Here is a 14,525-nt window from a genome sequence, read left to right on the forward strand (position 1 = left end):
CCGCCCCCTCTTCCCATCCCCTCCCCCATCCGCGCCCAGCTTTTTCCAGCTTTGGGACGTGTGTGCCCCCACAGTAACGCTCTCTCCAGGCTCTGGGAGAGGGTGAGAGGGGGGTTCTGTCTGTGCAGGGTTGGGTTGGAGTCCGAGGACGCCTGACTTTGGGGAGGAGGGGGAACACGCGAGGGGTAGCGTGGCACTGAGCACTGGGGAGGATATGCTTTGCGCACGCCAGACTGGCCCAGCCGTTCCGGAAGTCCTTCGTTCGACCTATACTGAGGCCACTCTCGGCTTCTGCTTTGGAGATTATTGGCCCCTGCGAAAAGACTGCAAGTGACCACCTGGTCGCCTCTCTTACGGGGTCTCTCCTTTCTGAGACTGCAGTGGAGAATCCATCCTCTCTCCTTCAGGTTTCCACTCTCCACTTCTCTTCACCGATGCCTTGTCTGGATTTATCAGCTCCATGAGGAGCCTGGACTCAGATAACTCTCCAACAAGACCCCCAATGCCCCGAGCTCCCTGAGTATTCACTGACCCCACTTTTACAGGTGACGCCCAAACACGTTCTTGGTTTCCTCATGGCTCCCCTCTACACTTTGGGGAAAACACCTAGCCCACCTGGAGGGGCTTCCAATTCCATTCTGAGATGGGGCAGTCTTCTCTGGTCACTCCCCAAGCAGTGTCCTCATCAGTGTGGATATTAACTCCCTCCCGAACACCCAACTTCCTTCTCCCCTTTCAGCCCCATCCCATTCTTTGCTCCCCACCAGGGAGAGGAGGAACTGAGATCTTGACCCTGAGCTCAGGACTGAGGGTGAAAGCCCTCACTGAGAGCTCCTGAGAATTGTGAAATACTGGGTGCAGTCAACCTCAGTGGACGGCCCTTTTCCCAACGCCCTTGAGATGTCATTCCAGGCCCATAAGGCTGGGGCTGCACTTCTGCCTGCTCTGCACCCCCAGTGAGGCAGTCATGTGCTACTCAGAATGCCAAGGGCTCCCAGAAGTCAATGTAAAAGGGACATCTTTAGGTCAATTCCCTCTGTGCCAAACAGAAGTGAGTGGGCTGCAATTCCTCCTTTCCCCAACCCCCCTTTCTTTTTTCCCCACCTCTCCCTTCCTTGTTTTTCCCCCCTTTCTTTTCTTTTTTTTTTTTTTTTTTTGGCTGTGCTTTAAGGAAAAATTTCTGCCTAAGTTAACTCCATCAGCAGCTGCTATAAACCAAAGGGATTGAATATTCTTAAAGTGGTTGCTTTCTCTAAACTTAAAAACAAACAGGTAAATGGAAATAAAAGGGAGAAAACATAACTATAATAAACTCTTCTTTTTTCTACTTAAGGGCACTGACTTGGGGGATAACTCGGAAAGACTTTTTGAAGTAACTTGGAGGGAAGGAATTTGAAAGGGTATCTGGTCAGTTCTAGGAGGGTTTTTACAAGGAGGAATCCACAGTCAAATCTGATCATTTAAACTGGAGAACATTTTGTGAAAGCATGACTGTCATTTCTTTTTTAGTATAAAAAATGCTCAGCTAGTTTTTGAAAACTAGTGAAGTATCAGTTCAAGCACACATTTATAAACTTAAAGGAAAAACATCTCTGCAGAGTAAACTGATAACTTGAAACACATTCCTGGAAACTGATGCAAATACCAAATGCTGCCAGGCTCCTTCCCTGCTGATGTGGCAGGGTTTGAAGCAGGCAGTCATCGGCGTTTGGTGGGAGGCCCTGGGACTAGACAGAACAATGAAGATGGTGAAAACCAAAGGGGAATTTTTCTTTTTTAAGCAGAAGACTGATTGCCATCCCAGTCATTTTTATACATTATTTTGACTCTTTCTTACTCATCACTCATTGGGGAAGTGAGTGTTTACTGTTAGATCTCCGTTAAATATTTTGTGCCTCACTTTTTTGTGTGGATAGGGGTGGGACTGGGAAGGGAGCTGATCCCAAAGCATGGAGGATGGTCCTGGTGATGGCTGTCTGGTGTGTGAGTTTAGGGGGCCTGGTGTGGTGGCTGGTGGTTGAGCAGGAGGAGAAAGGAGTGGAGTAGTAGATGGGGGGGCCCTGAGGGCTGAGGAGTGGAGGGGTGGAGGAGGGGAGGCAGAGATCTGTCTTCAGCTGCCTGACAGCTAACACCTGCACTCCTAGTCCTAAAGTACTCTCTGTTGCAAAAGAAATGGTCTCTTCAGCTCCCTACACCCCACAGATTTCAAAAGGGGCCACACCTTAAAATAGGACACAGGAGTCTGCCTGCTAAAGAGATGCGAACAGTCTGATAAGGCCTTGTTGTCTTACACTTTTATTCCTTTCTTTTCTTGGATCAAAGCAAGCATTGGAATGATGTCTCCTTTTAAACATTTGTGGAGGCTCCACCCTGTGGAAAGCCCAGTACTATCCTCTCTCATTCTAGTTTGACTTTGAGTTGAGTTGCTGTCAGACAATTGCCATGAAGGGATGAGCTCATAATTAAGACGGTAGCTGAAAGGTTTGAGGGCTGCTTTCTTGCTGTGATATTGGGAAGGCGTGGAGATTCCTGCCCTACATCCTATCAGTTGGGTTACTCAGTTCCCACTGACCATTTAAATGTATAGTCATTTAAATAATATTGAGTGTTGTGCCAGCCACTGTACTAGTTGGGGGGTTTATTACTGGGAAACAGAATGACATAGTCATTGTCCTAAGGAGGCTGGCTGACAGTCTGTTGGAGGATAGAGAAGAGTGTGGAGAGGACTGCCATGGGGGAGGACAGGATGCTTTTGTGTTTATGAGAGGATTTAAGATGGACACCTTATCTGGACTTAGGTGGGTAGAGTCAAGGAAGGCTTCCTGAGACTGCAGCAAGCTCAAGCCTTAAACATGAACACGATTTAGAAGAGATGGGGGGGGGGGGGGAGACCCAGGTAAAGAGGCATTAGAAAATGTGCCAGTTCTGAGGAATGGAAGCATTTTGGCATGGGGGGATGATGGGGTGGGGTAACGAGAGGGGGGACCGTGAATAGAGAAAGGAGCTAGAGACGAGATTGGTGGATTTGGCAGGAACCAGATCAAAAAGCAAAAGCATGTTTAAACTGTATTCTGGTGTTTGTGTTTTCTAAACTGTGCTGTGTGGAGTGTTTGTACAATTTTAACCACAGAAATTATGCAATGAGAGCGTGCATCTAAAAAGATGGTTTCAGCTGCAGAGGACCCAATGAGGAGGCTGCGGCAGTAATTCTCCCGAAAGCAATGGTGGTCGGGACCAAGGTAGTGCTGTCGGACTCGGAAGTCGTCTGATGTTTGACTGTGGGCATTGAGGAACGTCACCAGGTTTCTGCCTTAAGAACTGGCTGCCTGGAGGCCTAGTCATTGAGCTGGGAAACATTTGAGGGGAAGACTTGAGGTGAAGAAAGGATGAAGAGGCCAAATCTGGGCAAGTTCGGTGTTGAGTGACTATGGACTACCCAGCTGGATAGGTTCTACAGACGATGAGCTACATAGCCCAGAAGTCCAGAACGTACACTTGTTCTAGGTTTACAGACAAAGGAGTTAAAGACATTAGGTTACTGATGTCATGGAAATGGGTGAAATCCCCCAGGCTGTATGTGTGTGTGGAAGTGGACAATAGGAAAAACCCAGGACAAAACCCTGAAGAGGCCCAGAATATAAGCCATGGACAGAAGAAGGGGAAAACACATCCAGGTGACTGAGAAGGAACAGCCATATGGGATGGGGGAAAACCATACAGTCTCCACCACAGAAGGCAAGTAAACACGTTGTTTGGGGGAGGAGAGAGCCGTTTTTTGGGTGTTGAAGTTTCATGTGTTTCTGAGAGGTCAAGGAAAGGCTAGAAAGACTACTTAAATTAGCAATCCGGAGGTCACTTCTGATCTTGGTGAGGTGGTTTCAATGGAATGGAATCCAGCTAGGAGAAGATGGAAGAGTGAGGTCAGGGACACATCTAGGGTAGAACTGAAGTTATACCAGGAGTATAACAGGAATCAGGAGAGAGGGGGGTATAGTGTAAGAATGATGTTAGGATTCATATGGCAGAGAATTATGTGTGTTAGAAAGAGACCATCCGAAGCAGATAAACCTTAACACAAACCCCACTCTAAAGACTTCCGTTGAAATGCTCTTCTCCTGGGGCACCTGGGTGGCTCAGTGGGTTAAAACCTCTGCTTTTGGCTCAGGTCGTGATCCCAGGGTCCTGGAATCAGGCCCCCGCTACTTGTGATCTCTGCCTGCCAAATAAATGAATAAAATCTTAAAAAAAAAAAAAAAAAGAAAGAAACGCTCTTCTCCTTCTTTAGGCTTCCTACATTATGCCCACCCTCATTTGCTTTTTAGCATTGAAGCAAGGAGCAATTAAGTGCTTACAGATTTTTTTTTTTTTTTTTTTACTTGATAGTGAATGATCATTCTTTTTTCAGGAGTTCTCTTCAAAATATGTAGACACAGTCAATTTATCTCATAGTTTTTGAGTCCCAGCTTAATTTGGGATTCAGTGCCCCATTTTTCAAGTTTAGAAATATGAAATAAACAATCACTGTTTCTGCAGGACTCCCAGTATTCTTGTGTACAGATTGAATGGATATATTTGTTTTGTGGCAACTTGTTATTGTCTATTCTAAGCCTGATAATTCCAAAGGAATATATTAGGGCACACAAATTTCAGCTTTCAATTAAGTCCACCTCTTTCTTTGAGAAGATGCTGATTACATTTCTTCAGCTAGTTCCAAATCTATCCTTAAATTGAAGAGCACCAGAATGCTGATGCATTCCAAAAGTCCACTCTGGCTTATTAGAACTTTGGTTGGCTTGGTTTCCAGATTCATATTTTTCAATTTGTTTCAAGCAGCTGGAAAAAATAAGGAGACTTTCACTTTAGTTGCAAGAAAGATCTGGATGGTGGTGGTTGATTTACCCATTAAGTTGAATTGAGATACATTCTCTTTGTTTCCTGCATGGCATACAGAAAAACAATTACAAAGACTTAATTATATATGATACCATATTTAGAATTTATATAATTTATATTTCATCTTTTAAAAGTAACTAGCAAATTAAGTTAGCAGTATTATTGACGAACTCTTTAGAGTTTAAAATTCGATCTTGATCTTTGGGATTCTTAATTTGCATGGATAATCTTTCAGTTAGTTAATGAGCAATCATAACTGCCTATTATATTGTGTGCTAAGTATTTTGCTAGGAATTTGACATAAATTGTCTCAAACCTCCAATAATCATTATCTAAATCTCAGGGAGAGGTATGTTTTATTAAAAATTACATTTTTTATTTATAAAATAGATATTTATAAAATATAATATTTATATATATATTTTTTATATTATAAAATCCCGATTTTATAAGTGAAAAACCTAATGCTTAGAGAAATGAAGTGACTTGTCTAAGGCTTCCTGGACACCTCAGAATGAGTCAAGTCTCCACTGTATGTTTTCTTTCTTTTTTTTTTTTTTTTTTTATTTCCAGTGTAGTTAACATACAGTGTTAGTTTCAGGTGTACATATAATGCTTCAACAATTTTATACATTATTCAGTGCTCATTAATAGAAATGTCTCTTAAGCCCCTTCATCTATTTCATCTGTCCCTCCCACCTACTTCCCCTCTGGTATCCATCAGTTTATTCTCTTAGAGTTAAGAGTCTTTTTTGGTTTGTCCTTTTTTCCCCCTTTGTTCATTTGTTTCATTTCTTAAATTCTATGTATTTTTCTCTGCCTGACTTATTTCACTCAGCATTATACTCTCTAGATCCATCCATGTTGTCGCAAATCCCAAAATTTCATTCTTTTTTATGGCTGAGTAATATTCCTCTGTGTGTGTGTGTGTGTGTGTGTGTGTGTGTGTGTGTGTGTGTGTGTGTGCATAGGATGTCTTCTTTATCCACTGATCTAGCAATAGACCTTTGGGCTACTTCCATAATTTAGCTATCATAAATGTGCTTCAATAACTGTAGCGGTACATATATCTTATCGAATTAATGCTTTTGTATTCTTTGGGTAAATACCCAGTAGTGGAATTACTGGATCATATGGTCAATCTATTTTTAATTTTTTGAGGAACCTTCATACCGTTTTTCAGAGTTTGCACCAGTTTGCATTCCCACCAACAGTGCACAAGGGTTCCTTTTTCTCCACATTTTTGCCAACCCCTGTTGTTTCTTTTTTGATTTTAGCCATTCTAAAAAGTGTGAGGTGCTATCTCATTGTGGTTTTGATTTGCATTTCTCTGATGATAAGTGATGATGAACATCTTCCTGTTGTACATTTTCTAATGCCTTGTATTTCTAATATCTAGTAGCTCTCACAATGACAATTGATTAACTAATGAAAGGAGTTAATTTTCCATTGACTAACCCCCTTAAATGTGAGGTCATTTTTTAAAAGATTTTATTAATTTATTTGACTCAGAGAGAGAGATCACAAGTAGGCAGAGAGGCAGGCAGAGAGAGAGGGAGAAACAGGCTCCCTGCCGAGCAGAGAGCCTGATGCGGGGCTCAATCCCAGGATCCTGAGATCATGACCTGAGCCGAAGGCAGAGGCTTAACCCACTGAGCCACCCATATGCCTCAAATGTGAGGTACATTAGCATAGCAGAGACAATGCCCATTTTATTCACACTTCCAACCATTTATCCTAGCATAGCGCCTGCTAAATATTAGATGCTCAACAACTGTTTGCTCAGTTAATGCAGACAGATTTGGCATGATGTCACTGGAGAACAAGGACCTTAAATATCAGTTGTGGTTATTTTCTTCATTGTTGGTTTACCATCTAATCCACACACTTAAAATTTTCTTTTTATTGATAGGCAAGAGTGGCAGTCAACACATGAAATTTACTTGAATAATATATGAATGTGTTTTAGCCCAATAGTAGCACCTAATTTTTCCTTGATATAAACATGTTAAGTCTAATTACTAAAGAACAAAGTGATTGAAAAACAGGAAAAGGCTAAATTTTCTCATTATGAAGTCACAAAATTTTAGAGTTGAAAAACAACTAAGGGTTCATTCAAAACATAACCATAATTCTAAATGTGTAGAATCAGGATTTGTTTTCTACCATACTTCTAATGTCTGGCTAATGTTAGGCATATTAGGTATTCAGTAAGTTTTAGTTGCATGAATTAATACATTTTATAAATGCAGAAACAGGCCTGGAGAGGTTATATGACCAGCTGCCTTATTATAGACTATGACCAGAGGGTTTCCTGATTCCCTGTGTCTTGGTTTTTCCTTTAAATAAAATAACAACTAGCATTTCCCTGGAATATTTTGCAGCATTTAGCCTTTACAATGATCTGAAAATTAACTATTTTAGAGAGGATAAAATTGAGACTCAACAAAGTTAAAGGTCTTCAGGTCAGTGGTTCTCAAAATATGGTCCCTGTACCAGTAGTGATATTAGCATCACCCTAGAACTTGTTAGAAATACAAATCATACTCCCCATCCCAGACCTACTAAATCAGAAACTCTGGACATGCGTTAGCAGTAGTCTGTGTTTGAACAGCCCTCCAGGTGATTTAGTATTGAGGAATGTAACTTACGGTTAAGCTTGAATTAGATCTAAATCTAGTATCATGGAGAATAGAGGTGAACATGACAAGATAGAAAAGTGGGAGAGTCCAGTTAAGAAAATCATAACTCCTTTTCTCTATTCTTCTTCACTACAGAATACCCCCTTCACATCTACTTTTGCTCTCTTTCCAATATATCTGTTGACTTGCTGCTTCTTTTCTTAATTCTTCTTGGTTAAAGGGAATGGGTGGCTGAACATTCTGAAAGGCGATTATATTTTTATTTACAGTATTTGTAACATCAAAGGAAGACCGTGCTTCAATCCTGTTTTGCTGATCCAAACTCTATTTGGATAAATAGCATTTATAGTAGGAAAATGTGTGAGGAAGGGTAGATGTGAACTCTTGAGGAAAGCTGAGTGTGGCTGGCCTCATAGTTGGAACTTGGTGCTAATAAAGTCTGGGCTGTAGCCACAGTCCCTCTGTGGACCAATTAACTTCTTCCTGTTTCACTACTTTGGAATTCACCACTCTGTGGTCCTGGGTGTAATTCCCTGGATAATTAGTTCAGGTGAGGCAGGAAAGATTCATGGTTTACTGCAAATCCATGACTCATTCTGGACAATGCCCCCCCCCCCAAAGGCCCAGATGATGTTTTGAAACATTTTATTTATATATTGACATCACAGACATATGCTTCTATTCCCTACGGTCCCAAGTCATGTTTTGATACTTGAATTAGAATGGCACTTCAGGGCCTTAAAAAATGGGCTTTCCTTCTGAAGCACCCAAGAGAATAAGTAAGCAAATAAATCTTCCTATTCAGCGCTCCCGAATGTGCAAGATGCTAGACTAAAGCCGATGCAGAAGTCATTGTTCCTGCCTGGAAGTCCCCGCTGGGTTTCCTGACAGGGTCCCGATTTTATAACTGTGGCCGCTTACGCTCATCTTCAGACCTCATTCTGCCCAGACTCTGTCCTTGGATAAGATGAAATTAAGAAGCTCCAATTCTAGCATTTTCTATCAAAATTTGACTTTTGATCTGACTCTCCACATTGTTCCTTTTTTCTGGGCTTAATATAGCTAAAGCCCAGTCTAAATGTTATGCCCAGTCTTACAACATAGACTCCGTCTCTTCTTGTACCCAAGTTCCTCTTTTGATAATATGCTTATCTCCTCAAAGACTGGTTTTATTCACTCCATTCATTCAGTCACTCTGTGAATCTGTTACTCTCCGTGTAGGACAGAGTGCTGGGAGCTGGCTGTGAGACATGCTCCTGGCAACCCTCTCCTGACTGCCCTTTCCTGACACCCTGAAGACCAGAGTCCTGCCCCTAACTTCAGCACCAGGTCTCTACCTTCCTGTCTGATACTGTTGCAGACCTGCCTGCTTGGATCTGCAATAGTGCTTCCCCAGGGCTCTATCTTCCAACATCTGTGGCAACACCTGCATTTCTTCTTGCAGGACCTCACTGACGGCAGTCCTGGCTGGGCCCGGCATATCCTAGTTATCTCTGTGTTTTCCCTGCTTCTGACTTCCAGCTACTGCCTGCAGCTGAGTCCATTCCTGCCACGCCTGCTCCCAATCGCCACTTTTCTCTCAGAGTCTCCATCTGAGAGAAGAGAATGGGTTTTGCCGGTTCCTCTAGCCACATCTTGTTTTGGATTGAATGCTCAACAGTGCTGGAGTTCCAGTTATGTGCCAGGTGCAGATGTGGGGATAGACAGAGGGATAAGGTATAGTTTCCAGTCTCGGGAGATGTCACAAATACAGCAGATTCTCCCCAACTGTGAGGATAAGGAGATGTATCGGTTCAAGGTACTTAAGATGTAGGGCCGAAAATAAGGTTTTGGAAAGCCTAAATGCAAACCCTTATAAATCTTTGTACCATCCTAAAGTAGAACCATCAAGACAGCATGCTAAATAAAGAGTGTATCGGTAACATTTTTCACGTCTTAAATTACTAATAATGGTTATGGTACAATTGCTTTCCATTTACCATCTCTTGCTCAATAGAAATTTCTCAGGGTCTCTCTCCCCTGCCATTTCAATGAAATGCCCATAAATTTGCTTTGCTTTGCTGAAGATAATATGCATATGATAGGCATATTTTCTCCCTGTATCTGCTTCTCCATCCAAATGTGCAAAGCCTTTCTGATTTCATGATTTGGAATTGTTGACTCCCGAATCCTCAGTCCCAGAGATAACTCCCCAAAGCACATGCCATCAGGCCCCTCTTACACAAATATCACTTCCCTGCTTCCTTGCAGCTGCGGGAGTGCCATTTTAAGGTCCTGGTTTATGTCTCCTCAGATTCCCTTATTTCCTAAAGCCTCAAGGCAAAACCTCTCTTACTGCTATGCCATCTGCTTTACTTTACTTTTTTATTCTTGACACCCAATTTCTTTTTTTTTTTCCTAATTATCCTCAACAGGAGTGACTTATAATTCTTATATATGGGAACTAAAATTTTGTGCTTGGGAAAAAGTATACAAAACTAAATTTGCATACACTGAAATCCCTTGTTTACTAAAATTTGAAATAGGGGCAATTTACGCGTGGGGAGAAACTGCCTTACATAGCTGGAGAAACAAGCACATTAGCTCATTAAAATAAAGATATTTTGTGTTTATTCAGTGAACAATGTATTAAGATCTAAGGGAGTCTCCAGGAGGATCAAAGAAGAAGTAACTGATTCTGCTGGGAATGGCCGACTAGGGGAAGGAAACACTAAAACTGACTCTTAGAGGAAATCATGAGGCCAAAAGGAAAGGAAAACCTTTCCTAGGGAGGTGGTACAACATGTGCAGAAACAGATGACATTTACCATAATCCCTATTTAGAAAATAATTAGTGCTATAAAAATTTCCCTCTTGAATACTGGGTCTCAACCTGGGCAATTCTGGCCCCAGGAGATTTGGCAGTATCTGGAGACATTTTTTTTTTACCATCACAGGGGGTGGCGGGGGAGGGGGGGCCCTACTGGCATCTCGTGGATAGAGGCCAGAGATGCTGCCAAATACCCTCCAATAAACGGGACAGGCTCCGTAACACATAATTATCCACTTCAGCTGTCAATACTGCCTTGCTTTTCCTATTCGCCCCAGTGTCAACGGACAGGTAATACTGACTTGACATTTATTGGCTGAATGGACGGATGAAAGAGAAGGGGATGTACTGGGGGAGGGGAAATACATGCGCAGAGTTAGAAGTTAGGGTAGAATTAAAGACCAGTGAAAAAACAAGACCATTGTAAGTTAAAGAAAAACAAGAGGGGCGCCTGGGTGGCTCAGTCTGTTAAGCAACTGACTCTTGATTTCAGCTTAGGTCATGATCTCAGGGCCATGGGATCGAGCCCTGCATCACGCTTTGCCCTCAGCTCAGTCTGCTTGTCCCTCTCCCTCCACTCCTCCTTCCTCTCTCATTCTCTCTCTCAAATAAATAAACTCTCAAAAAAAAAAAAAAAAAAGAAAGAAAGAAAAAGAAAAACTATAAAGGGCATCTTGTGCCATATTAAGGAGGCTTCCTCTGATATATAGTGTGCGGAGAATCACTGGAGGGTTTTCAGCAGCAATTCGATACCATTCGATCTGTGCCCTATCAAGGAGCAGTAGAAAGAGCCAGGAGTCTGGACAGTCATTTAGAAAGGCATTGTAACGTACAAGGATGATGAAGGCCTAACCTAAGGCTGAAGCAGTAAAGATCGAGAAAAGAGGGCAGATCTGAGAGATATTCAAGACTTAACATTAATTAAAATTAAAATCAATAGGACTTGATAAACAGTTAAATATGGAAAATGGAGCAGTTTCTGCCACGGGCTACTAAGTGGGCATTGGTATCATTACTGGAGATGAGGAAGATAGGAGAAGCATGGGATGTGTATGTGTGTGTGGGGGGGGGTGTTTATGAGCTTGTCTTTGTATATTCTTTAAAAACATTAACTTACATCATAATACTCAACAGATTTGAGTATTATGTCCTTAAGAAGTTGACATGTTCAGGGGCGCCTGGGTGGCTCAGTGGGTTAAAGCCTCTGCCTTCGGCTCAGGTTGTGTTCCCAGGGTCCTGGGATCGAGCCCCGCGTCGGGCTCTCTGCTCTTCAGGGAGCCTGCTTCCTCCTCTCTCTCTGCCTGCCTCTCTGCCTAGTTGTGATTTCTCTCTGTCAAATAAATAAAAATAAAAATATAAAAAAAATAAAAAAGAAGAAGTTGACATGTTCACAGCAGCTCTATTCACACTACCCAAAATATGGAAACAACCCAAATATCCATTAATGGGTGAATGGATACACAAAATGTGGCATATCCGTACAACAGAATTTTAGTCATCTGCAGAAAGGAATGAAGTATTGATACATGCCGCTACACGGATGAACCTCCAAAGTATTATGCCAAGTGAAGGAAACCAGACACAAAGGGGTTACATAATGTGTGATTCCACTTATTTGAATTACACAGAATAGAGAATTCCACAGAGGCAATTTGGTGGTGGCAAAGGGCTAGGGGGAAAGGGCAATAGCGAATGAGTACTCAATAGGTATGGGTCTCCTTTTATGATGATGAGAATGTTCTGGAACTATACAGTTGTATGGTCTCACAACACTGCAGAGATACTAAGTGCCACTGAATTTTACACTTTAAGGTGATTAATTTTCTTTTATGCGAATTTTACCTCAAGCAATTTTTTTAAAGTTCACAATCTCATGAAAATGAAAGACAAGTAAAAAATATGGCAAATCAGTGTGAACCATCTATTATTGTCTCGAATAATACAAAATGTTCTTCAAGCTGAGGAAACTTTCCACATAAAGCTTCAGCAGGTATGAAAGCCCATGTCAGGAGCGAGGAGCAAAAAGGAATTTAAGAGACCATTTGCTCTATTTTTACAGGAGTGATTACCACACTTCATGTGAAGCATAATGGAGTTATTCCAGAGACATAAAGTGGTTCCATCAATGTCTTGTGACCAGACAATGACAAAGGTCTGAAATAGTATAGTTCACTGATTCTTGGAACTCAGATCTCTTGCAGACTTCGTCTCCAAAATATTTGTAGAAAGTGAAGTCAGAGAATGACAGTGGTAATTCAAAGAATTACAAATAGAAAAATAATTCTTTAAGAAAGAATAGTGAAAATTTACAACACAAATTAAAATGGAATGACCTCTAATGTTTTAGATGGATTTTTTTTCCCCAAAGAATATTAAGGAAACTCCACTGCTTCAGTTGTGTGTTTTTTTTTAAAGATTTTATTTATTTTTTTGACAGAGAGATCACAAGTAGGCAGAGCAGCAGGCAGAGAGAGAGGGAGAAGCAGACTCCCTGCTGAGCAGAGAGCCTGATGTGGGGCGCGATCCCAGGACCCTGGGATCATGACCTGAGCGGAAGGCAGAGGCTTTAACCCACTGAGCCACCCAGGTGCCCTATTCAATTGTTTTTAAGAATAAAGAAAGGGTTAAAAGATGTACTGTAGTGAACAATAAGGAATTGGTGGAAGAGTCTCACAATTAACTGAAGGTATATTCATAATGTAAAATGACTATATTAACACTTTTTTTTCCATATCTTTAAATATCTTAAAAAAATAGACTATTGTTCCTTTTATGTTTATGATGCCTTTCAAATATGGTAACAAAGAACTGGAATCACTGAATAGTTAGGATAGCTCCATCCCTCCATATTGGAAGAAATATTACTTAACCTACTTCTTTCTCAAGTGAATCGTTTATAGATTTATTCAGCAAACATGTCTTGAATCATAAGCCTGAGGAGAAATGGATGCTTAAGATGATAATTGCCTTCAAGCTGCTCATAATTTAGCGGGGATGTGTGAAACAGACACAATACAATATGACAGAGGTCTTTCTATAGGGAAACAAATGAGGTATCTAACTTTGTCTGAGAATATTAAGGTGGAGCTCCAAGAGGAAAAGATAATTATTGATGGGTGAGGGTTTGTTAGGTTGGCACTGCAGGAAATAAACAAGAATATGTAAAAGCATAGGAGTATGGTGCAATCAAGTTATTTATCTATTTACTTATTAAGTACTTACTTTATGTCTACTGTATCTCAGTATTTTATGCCTACTATGTCTCAGGCACTGTGGCAGGCACTGATAATCTAAGGCAAGAGGGTTCCTGCTCTCATGATCTACAGTCTAACAGAAAAGACAGATATTAAACAAGTCTGCACCATAAACTGTGATGAATCTGACAGGAAATATATGGGTGCTATGGGAGTACATGGCAGGGGCCCTGATCTAGCCATGGGACATAGGGGAGGCCTCTGGGGAAATACCAAACTCAGAATGAGAATGGTGACTTAGCTTGGGCTGCCATAACAACATACAACAGACTGAATGGCTAAAACGACAGACATTTATTTCCCACTGCTCTGGAAGCTGGGAAATCCAAGGTCAAGTGCCTACAGATTCGGTTTCTGGTAAGAACCCACTTTTTGTCTTCTAACTGGCTGCCTTTCTTGTTTTATCTTCATATGGAAGAGAGAGCATGAGAACTCTGGTCTCTCTGCCTCTACATAAATAGATACTAATCCCTTCATGGGGGCCTCACCATCATGACCTCATCTATACCTAACAATCTCTCAAAGCCCCATGTTTAAATACCATCACATTGGGGTGTTATTCATCACAGCCAAATTTGGTGGGGAAGAAAACATTCAGTCCATAACAAATGGGTGCCATTTGGGTAAGGGAAGGGAGATGGGTGAGGTACCGGTCGAGTCTATAGATGCTCCAGGTTAGCCAGAAGACAATCGGGTGGCGGGGGAGGGGGGGTGGTTCTTGAAAGGCATCTCAAGAAATTTATTCTGGCAGCAATGAGAATCCACTAAAGAATATTAAGCCCTAAGCAAAACGTTAACCTAACCTTCTAACTCTAACCCCAATCAGATTTTGTTTAGAAAGACAACTCTCTGTGCTCTTGAGAATGGACTGGAGAGAGCTGAGTGGCACAAGACTCTTTAAGAGAACTTTAAGAGATACTTCCGGAT

Source organism: Meles meles, chromosome 10 (genome assembly GCF_922984935.1).
Source record: "Meles meles chromosome 10, mMelMel3.1 paternal haplotype, whole genome shotgun sequence".
NCBI lineage: Eukaryota > Metazoa > Chordata > Mammalia > Carnivora > Mustelidae > Meles > Meles meles.